General features: G+C 44.2%; 1 protein-coding gene across 4 annotated transcripts in view; it reads left to right on the top strand.

The window, feature by feature from the left end:
- The first annotated feature begins 3,594 nt into the window (after positions 1-3,594).
- Positions 3,595-16,144, top strand: part of Rasgef1c (RasGEF domain family member 1C) — a 101,195-nt gene continuing 88,645 nt past the window's right edge. For all 4 annotated transcript variants that reach the window (XM_047555956.1, XM_047555958.1, XM_047555959.1 and 1 more), the window contains exon 1: positions 3,595-3,737. The gene's annotated coding sequence lies outside the window, so the exon portion shown is untranslated. The remainder of the gene's footprint in view (positions 3,738-16,144) is intronic.

The following is a 16,144-nucleotide window of genomic DNA, read 5'->3' on the forward strand; positions in this document are numbered from 1 at the left end:
TCATGTTCAGCATAGCCAGGAGCTTGGCTCTGTGCACACTCACCCCACACACATGCTCACCACATACACACCACATATCCACCAAACATACACACACCACACACTATTTGCACTCACATCACTCACATGTGCTGTATAAACATGTACCATTCATATGCATTGAATACCATCTCACATGCACATTCACATGCACACTCTGCCAACACATACCATTTGCACACACATGCACAGGCATACACACATATTCTCTCTCACTCCTCCCTGATCCCCACCCAGACTCCTCAGATAGGCAGGGCCCTGGTCTATAAACAGTAGTAGAATGTGACACACATACACCCCAGTAGCTAGCTATATAACGACTTCCTGTAGTTTTGCCCTTGTAATAACTTTGGAGAGCTTTCGCCAGACCCAAGAATGGACGCTGGCTTATGGGTTACGCTAATAAAATACACTGGCCACAGCCCAAAGTTCTGTCCTCATTGTTCTTGGATTTTATTGGTAATTCTGCTCAGCAGCCTTACTTGCTGTCAGACTCCTTCCTGAGTCACCTGCTGTGACTGTGCCAGGAGTTGGGGGCAGACATGATGTGGAGGCCATGCAGGCTCTTGGCACTGAGCATCTGCAGCTGTTGAAACCTCAAGGGTTCCTTCACCCCAAAGGTCTCCCCCAACTTCTGCACCCACAAGTCCAGCTACCTCCAGGTGTCTCCCAAATTCCCCATGGCAGGGATCTCAGCCGATCCGTGTCTTCTGTGAAGGGGCTCCTCCCCCTTCTTGGGAAAAAATGTCCCCATTCTCCCTGGTCATGCCCCAGCAGCTTTTGTCACTTCTCACACATTCTCCTTGTCTTCCCATTACCCTGCCCTGCAACTTCTTACCCAGGAATACCCCTCACTTGGGTCTGTCCCCATCTCTTGCCCTTGCCTGCTGTACGTACTCATCAGCTGTTCCCTGCCACTACCACCTCCATGAGCTTCTGCCTGTTCCTCCTCCCTCAGGTCCACTTGCAATGGATAAGGACCCAAGCCCCACCCACCCTGCGTGCAGGTGGTAGAGCAAACCTGGGTGACCCAGAATTGCACGTGAGTGGAGATGTCACCTGGGCAACCAAGGCAGGGGACCCAGGGAGATGCTGGGAAAACCTTTATGGGAACCAGGACGAGTACAGCTGGGGACAGTATCAGCTCTTCCCTAGCAAAGCTGGGGCTAAACCTGCCCTTATGGCCACACCCAAGGGACAGAATACACCTCCTCATCCTATCCTGGAGGCCACCTGGCCCTTCCCTCTTCCTCCTTGGTTTCCAGACTCTTCAGCCTCCTTCATAGCCCACTTGCCTTGCAAAGATGCAAAGTCTACACTGCTCATAGGCCTTTACTCCTGATCTCCTCTCTGCCCAGAACAGGCCTCCCAGGCTCTTCATCATTCAAGTCTCATTTCAATGCCATGTCCCAGAGAGGCCTTTACTAAGGTCGTCCTGTCTACAGTAGTCCCAGCCACACTCGACCACCTCCCTATATTGGTTACTTTATGGTACTCAATGCTCTCTGAAGTAATTGTGTTTATTCTTTTGTTTGTATGGATAGCAGCCCCATCACCCCCAGTGGGCAGCTGATCACCCCTGTGTGCAAAGTGACTCCTTTCATTGTTGGCTCACTGGCATGAAGAGCCCCAAGTGTCCTGGAGCACAGATTTAGGCTCAGAAGAACTTTACTGAGTCCTGGGGGACTGCATGCAGCAGAGTCTAAATCTGCGGGCATGAGAAACCCCTCCTGAGACTCTTTAATCTCCAATCAATCTCCTCTCTCTAAACCTGGAGCTCTGAGGGGGACAAGAACCCATGTCCTGCTCACTCACTACTGTATGCCCAGCCCTTGGGCACACATAGACCCTAGGTAAATATCCACCAGAAGGATGCCTCAGGGTTGGAAGGGAGTGGGGTAGGCCGAGCTGACATCTCTAGATGGCTCACCCTCTGTTCAAATGCCCATACCACACTCCAAGGATGAGACTCTGGGCATGATCTGGAATTGGAAGGAAAGCTGGGACAAGGCAAGTGGATGGAGCATCCGAGGAACCCTGCTGGATCATGTGATCTTGGATGGACATTGTGGGGGGAAAAAGGTCTCTCAAGGCTTGACCATAGCAACTGCAGCTAGTGTCCTCCAAAGCTGGAGATCACCCAGAGCAGGATTCTAGGTTGGTCTTGAGGCTCAAAGAGTTGCATTGCTACATCCTCAGCAGAGATCTATCCAGGCAGGGAGAGGTCTTAAGAGACCTGAGGGACACAGGCTTCCTCCCTCTTGTCAAATACCATGGCCCTACCTCTATCAGTCATGTGGGACATTGAACTATGAACACAGGCAAGTCCATCCTTATATTTCAGCTGCTCTGTCAGGCACTGCCCTGTTCTAAGTATCCCTGATTCTACTCTCAGCATGGCAACTGTGCCTGGTGGCTCCAGGAGGAAGATGCTTTCAGGATGTCCAAGCTTTTTCTCACAAAGAAGGGTAGGGTGTGGAGAGACTGGCCCCTGCTCCTCTCAGGTGCACTGGGTGGGGAGGATGCCACAGTGCTACTCAGGCCCCATGATATCACAGCTGAGTAGGTCAGTACATTGGAGTTCTCTTGTAGACTTCTCTTTCCCTAAAACCCTACAGGCCTCCAGGAGATGCACCAGCACTGACCTTAGGGCTAGGTTTTGAAGTAACTATTAGAGAAGATTTAGGGACTCTGAGGAACACTAGCCTGAGGACTGGATCCAACGCCTACTCCCCAAGCTATATCTATCTGCTGGAAGTCACACACACCCAACTCAGTGCGCCTGCCTCTGTTCCTTCCCCTCTTCTTCCCCCACCTGGCCCTTGGCATTGGTCTCAGACATCACCCTCACTTTGACCAGCCTCTGGCCTTGCTCCTGCCTCAGGGCCTGCTGCCTCCTTGTTCAACCCACTCAACCTGCATTAGTCCTGAAAGTGAGATAACACATCTTTATCCTCCTTGCACCCTAGTGTCTTCAGAGCAGCACTCCACTCTCCCTGTGGGTTGATTCCCTCGATCTTCCTCACTGGGAAGAGGGGTGGTTGTGTGCAATCTCCCTGCCCACTTCAATGTTCACCCAGTGCCACAGGACTCAGGGACACAGACAACCAAGTTCCATGGTCAACAGAGAAGGAGAGCACAGAAGAGCGGTCAGCCTTGAAGAAAGAGGGTAAACTGGGTTTCAGAGTGCAAGCAGTTGGCCTAGTGAAGAGATGACGGTGGGGAGAGGAGTTCAAGTGCAGCGGTCCCCAGAAACAATGCTCAGCAGGGCACTTCTGACTGGTGTGAACATGCAACGGGGGTGGGAAGCGAGCCGTAACGGAGGGTCCTGAAGGCAGGATTGGATGTCTCAGGATTGATCCTGAGACCTGGGAGCAGAGGAGAGGCCTGGTGGACAGAGCCGCCTCCGGTACCCAGGAAGCCGCTTGCAAGGCAGCGGGAATAGAGTTGCTCTGCGGGGACTCCCTGGGCTCCACCCCGCGCCCCTCCCGCTCAGCACTCCCCCGTGCGGCCGCGAGGGGGCGCAGAGCAGCGCTCCTTCGGGGCCGACCACCAGGCGCACGGGCGGGCTGCATCGGGGGATCTGAACGGGCTGCGGGCAACGGGCAGCGCCCCGGGTCTGCGGCGCCGCACCTCGCAGCCGGCGCTGGGGGTGCTGCCCATGGGCCGGGCCCGGGCTTCAGGCGTGCCGGGAGCCGGTGAGTGGTAGCGCGGCCAGGCAGGACACCTGGTGCTGCGGACAAGGGCGCGAGGTTCGCGGGCGTATGGGAGGGGCTGCGAGCGGCGGTGGGGCGCCGGGTACGGGACAAGTCTGGACGCTTAGATGAGGGGCGGCGATCTGGGCGTGGATGGCGGACATCCAGGCAGCTGGCGGGGACGCTCTGGTCTGACCCAGGGCACAGGTGCGCGCACGGGTGACAGTGCGCGTGGCCTGTGGGGCGGCGGGGCCGGTAACCGCGGCGCGCGCGAGTGTGCTGCCCGCTCGGCGAGGGGTGGTGGACCGTGGAGGGGGCTGCGTGCTGCGTGGGAGTGTGCCCGGAGGGACACGGTTGGTGCGGCGGGGTCAGCAGCGGCCGGGTCGCTGGGACTGGAGATACAAGAAGGGATTGAGGAGGGGACCGGCGAAGGGCACACCCCCCCTAGCCCGCTGAGGGAGACCGGTTTCTGTGGGTCCCCCGCTGCCCTACTATGCGTGAAGAGCGAGATTCTTTCAGCTACTCGGGTGGCAGGAAAAGCCAGTCTTCACCCTACCTGGACCTCAGTTTCCCCGCCTATGAAATGGGGTGGCACAGCTTACTAGTGGGGTGCTTGTGAAGAAGGAAAAAGGGCCTTGTCCTTGGAAGAAGAGGGTGTTATCACAGAAACTGAAATCAGCTTTGAGGAATGTATCCGTCAGAGGGCCTGCAGGATGGTGGGATCTGCATGGGGGCTCTGGGTGTGTCCCCCGCGCCGTGGGAGCAGGCACGATCAAGTGACCACCTCGTTTCTTCTGTTTAGATTGGGAAAAGGAGGGCTACAGGTGCGGGGGGTGTAGGAAAGGGCAGCCTCAGATATGCTTCATGCTCAGCGTGGAAAAAGACCAACTTGTGGCAGTGGCAGTGGGGCTCTCCCCAGCCCTTACCTCCTGCTACCTGGGACTATGAGGCAGAAGTTCTGCTGAGAGCCAGAGAGGGTCTTGGAAAGACCTGTTAGATATGTGCTGTGTTTCCATTTCACAGCTGAAATAACTGAGACTTAGAGAGATGACAGGATTGTTCAGTCTTGGGCCATGAAGTGGCAAAGGTGAGGGTCCAACCTAGATATTTTGGCCACTGTGCCTAGCAACCTGGCTAGGCCTGGGGTTTTCTACTCACTTGCCCAGGGTATTCATTGAGTACCTATTGTGTGCTGCCTATTTTCTGCCCCAGTAAGTGCTGTCCATCTGGTGTGGGAGATAGGAGGCCATTCAATTACAGTTATCGAATGAAAAATCCACCAGCTGTGATGGTACATACCTGTAATCCCAGCTACTTGGAAAGCTGAGGTGGGAGAATTGCAAGTTCAAGGTCAGCCTCCACAACTTAGTAAGACCCTGTTTCAAAGTAAACAGTAAAAAAGGACTGGGGACATACTACAGTGATGCAGCCACATCAATGTTTATAGCAGCTCAATTCACAATAGCTAAGCTATGGAACCAACCAAGGTGCACTTCAACAGATCAATAAAGAAAATGTGGTATATATACACAATGGAATATTACTCAGCCATAAAGAAGTATGAAATTATGGCATTTGTTGGTAAATGGATGAACCTGGAGACTATCATGCTCAGTGAAATGAGCCAATCCCCCCCAAAAAACCAAAGGCTGAATGTTCTCTCCGATGGGTGGATACTGACACACAATGGTAGGGGAGGAGGAGGATGGGACACAGAAGTTCACTGGATTAAACAAAGGGGAATGAAGGGAAAGGAAGGGAGTGGAATAGGAAACACAGAATGAATTGGACATAACTTTTCTATGTTCATATATGAATACACAACAAGTGAAACTCCACATCATGTACAACTGCAAGAATGGAATCCTAATTAGAGTAAGTTAAACTCCATGTGTATATAATATGTCAAAACATACTCTACTGTCATGTATACCTAAAAAGACAAAATTTTAATAAGGGCTGGAGCTGGAGCTCAGTGGTAGATTGCCCCTACGTTCAATCCCCAGTACCAAAGGAAAAAAATAAAAGGGAAATCCAAGCTCATGTCAGAGGATAAGTGCTGGGAAGAAAGACAATAAAACAAGGTAGTTGGTGTTAAGAAAGATGGGGATGGGGTTCATACTTAGCCTGTTCAGAAAGGATGACCCTAAACAGTGACCTCTAACCATGCTGTGAATGAAAGATCCATGGAAAAGTTCTAAGGGAACAGCAGGTTCAAGGTCCCTCAAGGTGGACAGCAGGAACTGAACCCAACAGAGCCAGTGAGAGGAGCTGGTGGAGTTTGGATTTTCATCTGTGTGCAATGGCAGACCTCAGAAGGTTTGGAGTTTTGAGTATTGAAAGGATGTTCCTAATGACTGTGGAGAGGTCTCCAGGGGGCGGGAGAGGGAGGAGGCTATTGGAGTCAACCTGGCAGGGATGGGACTGGGTGGTGTGATCAGGAGATGGATAGGTATTTGTGAGGGGGAGCCAATAGGTTACTTGATATGCAGTCCACACTCCTGAGCCACAGCCACAAGGAGACCTGGGTCCTGGAAGGACCTGCAGCATGAGGAGAGTGTGGTTTTCTATTAATTACAACCTATAAAGTATAGGGGGGCTGGTTTGAATTCAAGCACTGCCCCATTCCCTGCATTCACCAGAATGCATCACTACCACTCTCTGACCTCCCTATGCCCAGTGGGGGAGGAAGTGCAGTTGATTTAATCACACTTTCCTCTTATTAGATCTAGATTTTGAATCAGAGTTGGAAAGATTTCCCAGCTCAACTTAAAGAAATTCATTCATGACTTCTAATACTTGTTTTGTTTTGAATTTAATATATGGATCCAATCTAATGGTTTTCCATGTGTCTGTCCCTCTATTCCAACTCCCATTTATTAAAAAGTTCATCTTCTCTCTAGTGATTAAAAATGTACCTTTATCATGTGCTGAACAGCAGTGAACCTGTTTCTAGTCTGTCTCACAGGTGCGTCTATTTGTGCACCGGTGAAAGCATTACTGTGTGTGTATGTGTGTGGGTGTGGGTGTGTGTATACATGTGTGTGCATGTGTGCACTCCAAAACATTTTTGTATTTAAAGGCAAGGAAGACTTTATTCAAGACTATTGCAATAATCTTGTTGTATTTTGATACCTGACAGTGTTGATTTCTTACATTGCTTTTTATTTCAAGGATTTCCTACCTGTTTGTGTTGCTAGTATTTGCAAAGAATCATATTAAGTTTATGTGTTAACTTCAGGAAAATTGACATCATCAAGAAGTTGAGTCATTTCATCCAGAAACAGGAGAATGTCTTTCTATTTGTTCAAAACTGCTTTGGGGAGTGTTTTAAAGCTTTCCTCTCATAGGTTTTTCACTTGTCAAGTTTACTGATGAGTATTTTGCCTTGTTGTTTGTGATTGTGTTTCTTAAGCTGTAATTTGTAACTGGACATTGTTTCTATATATGTAATTTTTTGTCTTCCCACCTTACTGAATTTATTTGTCATGAGTTCTATTGATTCTTAGATCAGGTATTCTGTCACCTGAAAATTCAAATCTTTTTCTTTACTGATTTTAATGCATTCATTGCTTTCTTTTATCTAATTAAATTGGCTAAATTCTTTCAATGTTAAATATTGGATGCAACAGGCAAATTTACCTTGTTCTTGACCTTAGTAAAAAGGTCACTGGCACTTTCCCCATTAAGAAAGATGATGTCTTGAGGTTGGGAAGGGATGGATGAATGGATAGAATATTAAGGGAGTGTCTTAGTCCATTTTCTGCTGCTTTAACAGAATACTAGACTTAATAATTTATAAACAATAGTTTATTTGGTTCATGGTTCTAGAGGTTGTAAAGTCCAAGATCAAGGGGTAATATCTATGAGGGCCTTTGATCTTCATCATCCCATGGCAGAAGGAAGAAGGGCAAGAGACGTAGAAAGCAAGAGCACAAGAGGGTGCAAACTTCCTTTTATAATAACCCACTCTCAAGATAACTAACCCAGTGTCACAATGACTAATCTATTCCTGAGGGCAAAGCCCTCATGACCTAATCACCTGTTATTAGGCCCTACCTCAACACTGTCACATTGGGGATGAAGTTTCCAATACATTTTTTTAGAGGACACATTCAAGCCATATCAGGGAGTATCCATTGATTCCCATTTTAGTGGAAATTAATATTTGTTGAAGCCATATATGGAAATAATAATGTTATTTCTCCTTAACACTATTAACATAGTGAATAATATTAGTGGATTTCCTAATGTCAGGTCTGGGACTAGGGTGAAACAAACAATAAGAAAAATATATAAAAAAATATGCAAAAATACTAAGCCACCCTTGCATTCCTGAAGCCAAACCACTTGAGCATGATTTAGTCATGATTATTTTTAGTACGATTATATTATTTTTAGTATAATTATGTTAGTTATCTATTGCTGCAGCACAAATTATCATCAACTGAGTGACCAAAAGCAGTTCAAGTTTATTATCTCATACTTTCTATGGCTCAGGAGTCTACACATGGTTCAGCTGGGTTTTTGCTGGTATTAGCCAAGACTAGGTTCCCATCAACTAGAGAAGAATTTGCTTTTCTACTCCCACTGTTTTGTTTTGTTGTTGTTGTTTGTTTTTTGTTTTTTGTTGCAGCATTTAGTTCTTTGAGGGTATAGGACTGAGAGCTTAAATTTTTGCTAGTTGTTGACCAGAAGTCACTTTCAACTTTTAGAGGTGGTTCCTAAGGACCACCTCCAGTTCCTTGTCAGGTGGGCTTCCCCAGTGTGGCTGCTTACTTGATTAAACCAGGAAAGAGAAACTCTAGAGCAAATCTATTAGCAAATCAGAGTCATAATATAGTACAACAAAACATAACATCATAAAATTATGACATAACATAATCATGCTATCCCATCATTTTTGCCATATCCCACTGGTTGGAGAAAAGTCAGATTCCACCAGTACTCAAGGTATGAATAGCAAGAGTCAGGCATTGTATGGGTGGGTGCTACAGGACCATCCACGGCAACAGAGTTGGATTCTGGTTGCTATACTTGTTTAGTCATTCCTTGACTTGACAAAGTTTAGCACTTGATAGGTTCCTTAAGAGCTCATGAGTACACTATTCCTTGATTTCTTTCTTTCTCTACCCTTAATATTTTAAGAATGGGTTAGCTGGTTATAAAATCCTTGGCTCACACTTTCTTTCCATGGATTATATGACCTACAGGTTGTTGTCAAGAAGTGTGATGAATGCACACTTTTATTTCCTTTGCAATTGACCTCATCATTTTCCTGGAGTTCAAAAGGACTTTTTTTGTTTGCCTGCTGTTTTCCTTTACTCTCAAAGTCTAATCATTCCATTAGGCATTATCTTTGGAATTGATCTCATTGAGGATGGATTTTCTTAGGTGCTTGGCAGACATTTTGAATATGCAGATTCAAATCTCCTTTTATTTCCAGAAAGTTTTCTTCTATCATAGTTTTAAATGTAACTTGTGTCGCATTATTTTGTTTTTCTTCTTTCGAGCTTCCAATAATACATGTTTTAGATCCTTTCTCCCCTTCCTATATCTAACACTTTCTTCTATGATTCTTTGCACTATTTTATTTCATTTGTTTTATGGGTGATTTCATTCATTTCCTTAATGACCATTCTTAAATTCTTAGTCAAATCTATTCTCCTTAAGAGATTTTTTAATTTAGTGTTAATTTCTGAATGATATTATTTTCTTTGCCCAGTCCAGACAACTCTATAATTTCATGTTCACTTATTTTTGTCCATTTCTGTTGAGGTTATGAATTTATAATTTGGGATTTTTTCATATGTATGTATGATTGTTTTCTTAGGGTGTCTTAGTCCATACAGGCTACTATAACAAAACACGGTAACTAGGTGGTTTTTAAATGACAGAAATTTATTTCTCACAGTTCTAGAGACTGGGGAGTCCAATATCAAGTCACCAGAATATTAGCAGTCCGGTGAGGGCCCACTTTTTGGTTGATAAATCATGTTCTTACTGCAACCTCCCCTGAGGGAAGAGATCTCTCTGGGGTCTTTTTTTTAAATAAGGGCATTAACTTATTAATGAGGGCTTCCCTCTTACGACTTAATCACTATTCAAAGGCCCCATCTCCAAATACTATCACACTGGGCACTATGTTTCAATATATGAATTTTGGGGGGAACACAAACATTCAGTCAATAGCACAAGGCAATTTAAGTCAGGGTTTTGGGTTACATTTTTTCATTTATAAACTGGTTTGTGGGAATTATGTTGGCTTTGTATGGATATTATCTGTCATCGTTAACTTAGAAATGTCTTTCTTGAACTGGTAATAACGGATGACTGGAGGCAGGAGTTGGAGATTTGGGGATCACACTAGACCTCTTGGTTTAGAGTTCCCTCTTACTTTGATACAGTGAGGTACAGAGTCTTGGAGTCTTTTGGGAATTGGGAGCCATTCCACGCCTCTGAGTTCATAACTCACTTTTGCTTCCATAGGTCCTCAAATTTCCTTGCTTGCGTCTTCTGTGCATTTACCACTAAGCCTTCAAGGCCATCTCTACTTCTGAGCCACAGGTCTGTCCCCTAGAAGCAGGGCCTTGCCAAGACAGCCATCTCAGGCTAAATATACTTTCTGTCCCCTTTGATTTCCTTAGCAGAACAGTGCTCTGAACCACTGGTCTTTGCCGCTTCTCTGTATTTCCCCATCTGGGGAGGGACTTCTTCTGGGGATATTTCATTTTAACTTTTTACCCCAGCTGTCCTCTCCTGTTTTTCACATGGCACCTACTCCTCCAATACCAGTGTGGTATCTGGAAACAGTTCTGAAGGTTGGAGTTTTCTTTCCTCACTCACACCAGTTGGAAGCATGAAATGTCCTGTCTCCTATTCATGCAGGGAGTGAGGGTATGAGTGGTTATATTTGCTCTCTTAGTTGATCTGTGTTGGCTTTTATCATGAAGAGATTTAGATAGGTGGCTGACATTACCCTGGGGACTTGGAAATGTCACCAACTTTGTTACTTGCAAAAGTTTCATAAAGAATGGTGTTACTCTTTGTCAAAATTCATCAGTTTTTCACACTGTGGAACATTTGCAGTATCTCACTGCTCATATTTTGGTAAACCATTAAAGAGTAAGTTGCAGGGATCATGACATTAGCAACATCTCAAAATAACTCAGATATCACACTCAAGAAATTAAACAATAATACAATTTTTTTCTCCTATAGTCCATATTCAGATTTCTTCAGTTGCCCCAATAATGTCCTTTTTGGCTTTATTTTTAAAATGAAGAATCTAATCAGTGATCAAACACTACATTGGTTTGTCATGTCTTTTGGATTCTTCTAATCTGCAATAATCTCTCTATTTTTTCCCCATCTTTCCCATTTTGAAAGCTCTATATCAAATTTTCTTGCATGATCTCGATTTGTCAGACTCCTTGAAAAATTATAAAAGTTGTTTCAGGTCAAACTCATTTTAAAATTACAGAATGTGATACTTTGTTAAAATTACAGAATATGATTACAGAATGTGATACTTCTGCCTTCCCATCTTGTGTCCCTCTGGGGTCTGTGATTTCTGTCAGCAAGTATGTGGAGAGTGGTGGGGAGAGGAGAGGTGTAGTCCTTTGGGTAAGTAGCCACTGGGGAGGGCCTTGGGCCAAAGGCTGTACAAGGATGTCCTGTGGTACCTTGGGGATTCTACTTCGGTTTCCCTTCCCACCACCTGGGTGTCCTTCCCAGTCCTCTTACTATCACTCTGTCCTCCCAGAGGACTGCCTCCTTATTCCCCCACATTGTGGACCTGGCCCTGTGGTCCAGCTCTGCCTCACTGGGTTTCCTCTTTCAGCAAAAGTGCCTGCCATTTCATTGCACGCGAGTCACCCTGAAGGATTCCATGAGCAACTAAATGCAGTAGAAAGCACCCAAGTCACTGCTATGATCAGAATGTGTACCCTCAAATTCATATGCTGAAACTCAAGCACCAAGATGATAACATTAAGAGGTAGGTTCTTTAAGAAGTGATTAACTCATGAGGATGGAACCCTCATGATGGGATTAGTGACTTTATAAGAGGTACAGGGAGTTGTTTGCACCTTCTGCCACATGAGGAAGCAGCAACAGTACACCGTCTATGGTGCAGACACCAGACATCAATTCTACTGATCTTAGACCTCCTGGCTCTGGAACTATGGGAAATAAACTTCTATTATTTATAAATTACTCAGTCTAAGTATTTTGTGATAGCCATAAGAATGGACTAACACATACCACTTCCTCACTGGTGACTCTCATACCCCCAGTATAGCTCTGGGCCTAAGACACTAAATGGGGCTAATAATGCCAATGGTTGGGACAGAGCAATTATCCACTATGCATTCATTTCCTTCCCTTTCTTGGGAGACCCAACATGTGTCCCTCACTTTCAGAAATGATAACCTTATATTCCTCTGCCCAGAAGAGCTCCCTGGGGTCATGGCCTACAGAAGGAAGTCCTCATGTGCTCTGCCAAAAGATACTAGTGTCCTGTTGACTTCCATAGTTTCCTTAGGGCATTAGTATCCAACTGCCAAGGATGCCCCAAACTACTAAACCCATAATTTGCTCAGGAAGAGCCCTGTCAACTTACCTGAGAAAGACCCATGAGTTGGGGTAGGGAGTGCTCAATTTCACTATTTTTGAAGAAAGCCAACCCAGGCTCCAGTGTTACCAGGTAAAGGCCTTTGCATGGGACACCAAGGATCTTTCTGATTGGAAAATTCCTACTTTCCATGCAATGTTATAGCTAAAGGCCAGGAAGTAGTGCAGCCTCTTTGAATCAGTAAAATAATGCCCCTGATGAGTAAATATTTACTTGGTTTATTTGTTGTGAGTCAGTTCTCTGTCACTGTGACAAAAATACCTTAGACCAAAGAGGGTTAGCAGGACATTGGATACAGGGCTGGCCACAGGTGCTCCATCAGTGAGCATGATCTGCCATGCTGGTGTAGGTTTGAGGGGCTAAACACCTGGCTCTATATTTGGGGTTGATGTTAGATCTTGGGAAGCTTCAAATTCTTTGGGTATCATCACCCTGATGTTACTCAGAAATACTTGTGGTTAAATGTTGCTTTGTAATACATATTATTTATTACTTATTATCTACCCAGCAGGGTAGGACAAGTTCTTTATGAACATTATCTCCTGAGACTGGACATAAACAAAATAGAGAACAAACGATAGAGGAAAAAACCTTTGGAAAGAGTTAACAATATTGATCAACTCCTTGCAACACTGACTAATAGAGAGAGAGAGACAGACAGACAGAAAGACACACAAGTGACCAATCTCAGGAATGTAAAAGGAAACAGCACTGAAAATTCCACACACATGAAAAGGATAGCAAGGAATTTTTATGAAGTACCAATACATTTGATACTTTAGATAAAATGAACAAATGCTCTGAAAGATACAGCTTACCAAATTGATATAAGAAGAAATGGAAAATCTTAACAATACTATTTCTGTTAAATAAATTGAATTTATAGTTCAAAAACTTTCCCAGACAGAAAGTCTCAGGCCTGGGAGGCTTTCCCAGTAGATCTATCAAATATTCCAGGAAGAAATACCATGAAGAGCTGGGGATATAGCTCAGTTGGTAGAATGTTTGCCTCCCGTGCACTAAGACCCTGGGTTCAATCCCCAACACCACACACACACACGCACACACACACACACAAATACTATGGAACACTCATTCAGTTAGTAAAAATTAATATGTCTGACAATAACAAACATTAGAGAGGATGAAAGTCAATAGAAACACTTATCATCTTTATATGGGAGTATGAATTGGTACGACCAGTTTTCAAACTACTTATAGAATTGTCTAGTGAAGTCGATACTTGCCACATATCTTATAAGGGAGCAGCTCCACCCTGGGGTGTCACTAAGAGAATTTTATGTACATGAGCTCTGAGACTCTGCTCTCAGTAGGAACAACTGGAACCAACCTAAATTCCATTGACAGGAAAATGGAAAAGGAAATTGTGACAGCCTCACATGATGGACCATCACACTGCAGAAATCTCCGAAACATCATGGAAAGTAAAAGAGAAATGTACACAGGATGATGTCATTTTCATAAAACATAAAAGCAAGCAAGCTATATAACATGTTGTTTAGAGATACTTATTTCTGAGATAAAAATGTTTTGCAAATGGGTTTTTTAAAGTTCCACGAAGCAGGGGCTGGGGCTGTAGCTGTGGCAGAGTGCTTGCCTAGCATGTATGAGGCACTGGGTTTGATCCTTGGCACTGCATAAAATTAATTAATTAATTAACAAGCAAGATTAAGGCATGCTGTCATCTATAACTACAATTTTTTTTTTTAAACTTCCACACTTGGGGTTGGTGTTGTGGCTTAGTGGCAGAGTGCTTTCCTGGTGCTTGTGAGACATAGGGTTTGATCCTTGGCACCACATAAGAATAAATAAATAGAATAAGGGTAAAAAAAGTTCCACATTCAATGATTAAGTATGTGAATTGATTAATATTTTAATTATCTTGATTTAGACATTTCACAATGTTTACATCTATTGAAACATCTTGTTACTCACCATGAATATATGCAGTTTTTATTGGTCAAATATACATTTTAATTAGTTAAAAACAAATTTTAAATTTATTCCAGATAATGTGGATCCAGCTAAATGAGAGGGGAGTAGGGAGGGAGAAAGATACAGATGATTAATGGTGTTCTAGTGCCTAATTGGCTGGACAACCTCCAGGTATCTAATTTGTTATCATGCTTCATGACTTATATATGCTACAGGTCTTTTATGTAGCAAATATTGCATAACACAATCCTTTTCAACAAATACAAGTTGAATTGCCTTTGTCTAAAATGCTTGAGACGAGATGTGTTTCTGGTTTCTGATTTCTTCAGATTTTGAAATATTCGCACATTATACATAATGAAATATCTTGGGCATGGCACTCAAGTCTAAACATGAAATCCATTTATGTTTTATGTACAATTTACACACATAGGGATTTGGGGTTTTCAGATTACAGATGCTCAACCTGTAATAAAAGATTGAGAGGACAGCCCACCAAGATCCTCCCATCCTCCTCTTGTTGGTCTGTTATCACTTGGGAGACCACTAATTAATCAAGCCACATAGTCCCCAGGGCCCATTGTGACCCTGAATTCATGTGTGTGAGGACTGCAGTTGAGGTCAACTCAAAGGGAGCTTTCAGGACGATGGGATGCCCAAATGCTCTTGAAGGTCAAACAGGAGTCAGGCAAAATGCTTGTGGCTGGAGAGAGGAGGGAAGAGCAAGCGTCAAGGCTCCCAGCATGAGAGACCCTGGTAGCTCAGTGCCTGCTCTCCAAAGCCAGTCATGGACTACTCCATTGTCACTATATGGCCGGGGGAGGGAGGACAGCCCGACTTGCAGGAGAGCTCTGGACCTACTTTCTTTCTTTTCCTTTTCATTTAAAATTTTTATTTTTAATTGACATATAAGAGGCTAAGACAGGAGGATCACAAGTTCAAAGCCAGCCTCAGCAAGTTAGCAAGGCCCTAAACAACTCAGTGAGAACTTGTCTGGAAAAAAAAAAAAAAAAATATATATATATATATATATGTATGTATATATATATATATATAGAGAGAGAGAGAGTGTATATATATATATATATATATATATGGGCTCATATATATGTGTGTGTGTGTGTCTCAGTGGTTAAGCACCCCTGGTTCAATTCCCGGTACCAAAAAAAAATTATTTATAGGGCATGGTATTATAATTTTATGCTTGTATAATGTATAATGATCAAATCAGGGTAATTTGCATTTCCATCTCTTCAAATATTATCATTTCTAATATGTTGGGAACCATCAAACAGTTACCCTTTAGTTATTTAGAAACGTGCAACTAATCGTTGTAGACATAGTTACTGCCATTATAGAAATTTAGAACTACTTCCTTATTGTATTTTGGCATCACGCACCAGAGAAAAAGGCAGAGGAGTGGAGAGACCAGGCCAGAACAGAACAGGAGCAGACTGGGGGCATTCTTGGAGGGGCCACTAACTCTGCACACTCAGCTACTTGACCTTAAACAGTTTGCATGTGGATTGGGGACAGTGGGTTGACTGAATCCTCAGAAATTAATCACATGCCAGGGCCCTGTAGGGAGTTGTAATCTACTTGTGACAAATTTTCATCAAAAATGGTTTAACTTCCCGGTACTTTACTGTTTGACCATCCGTAGCACCCATCAGTCACCTGGGAAATGGCTGTATCCCCACCACACCAGAGCTTTCCCCCAGCTTAGAACTTCTGACAAGCAGGCTGTTCTGACAAGCCCCTTAAGAGTAAAAAATTGCACATTCAGTGTTTTTTGTGAATGTGTGCAAGACAGATTGTG

This window comes from Sciurus carolinensis, chromosome 6 (genome assembly GCF_902686445.1).
Source record: "Sciurus carolinensis chromosome 6, mSciCar1.2, whole genome shotgun sequence".
NCBI classification, from domain to species: Eukaryota; Metazoa; Chordata; class Mammalia; order Rodentia; family Sciuridae; genus Sciurus; species Sciurus carolinensis.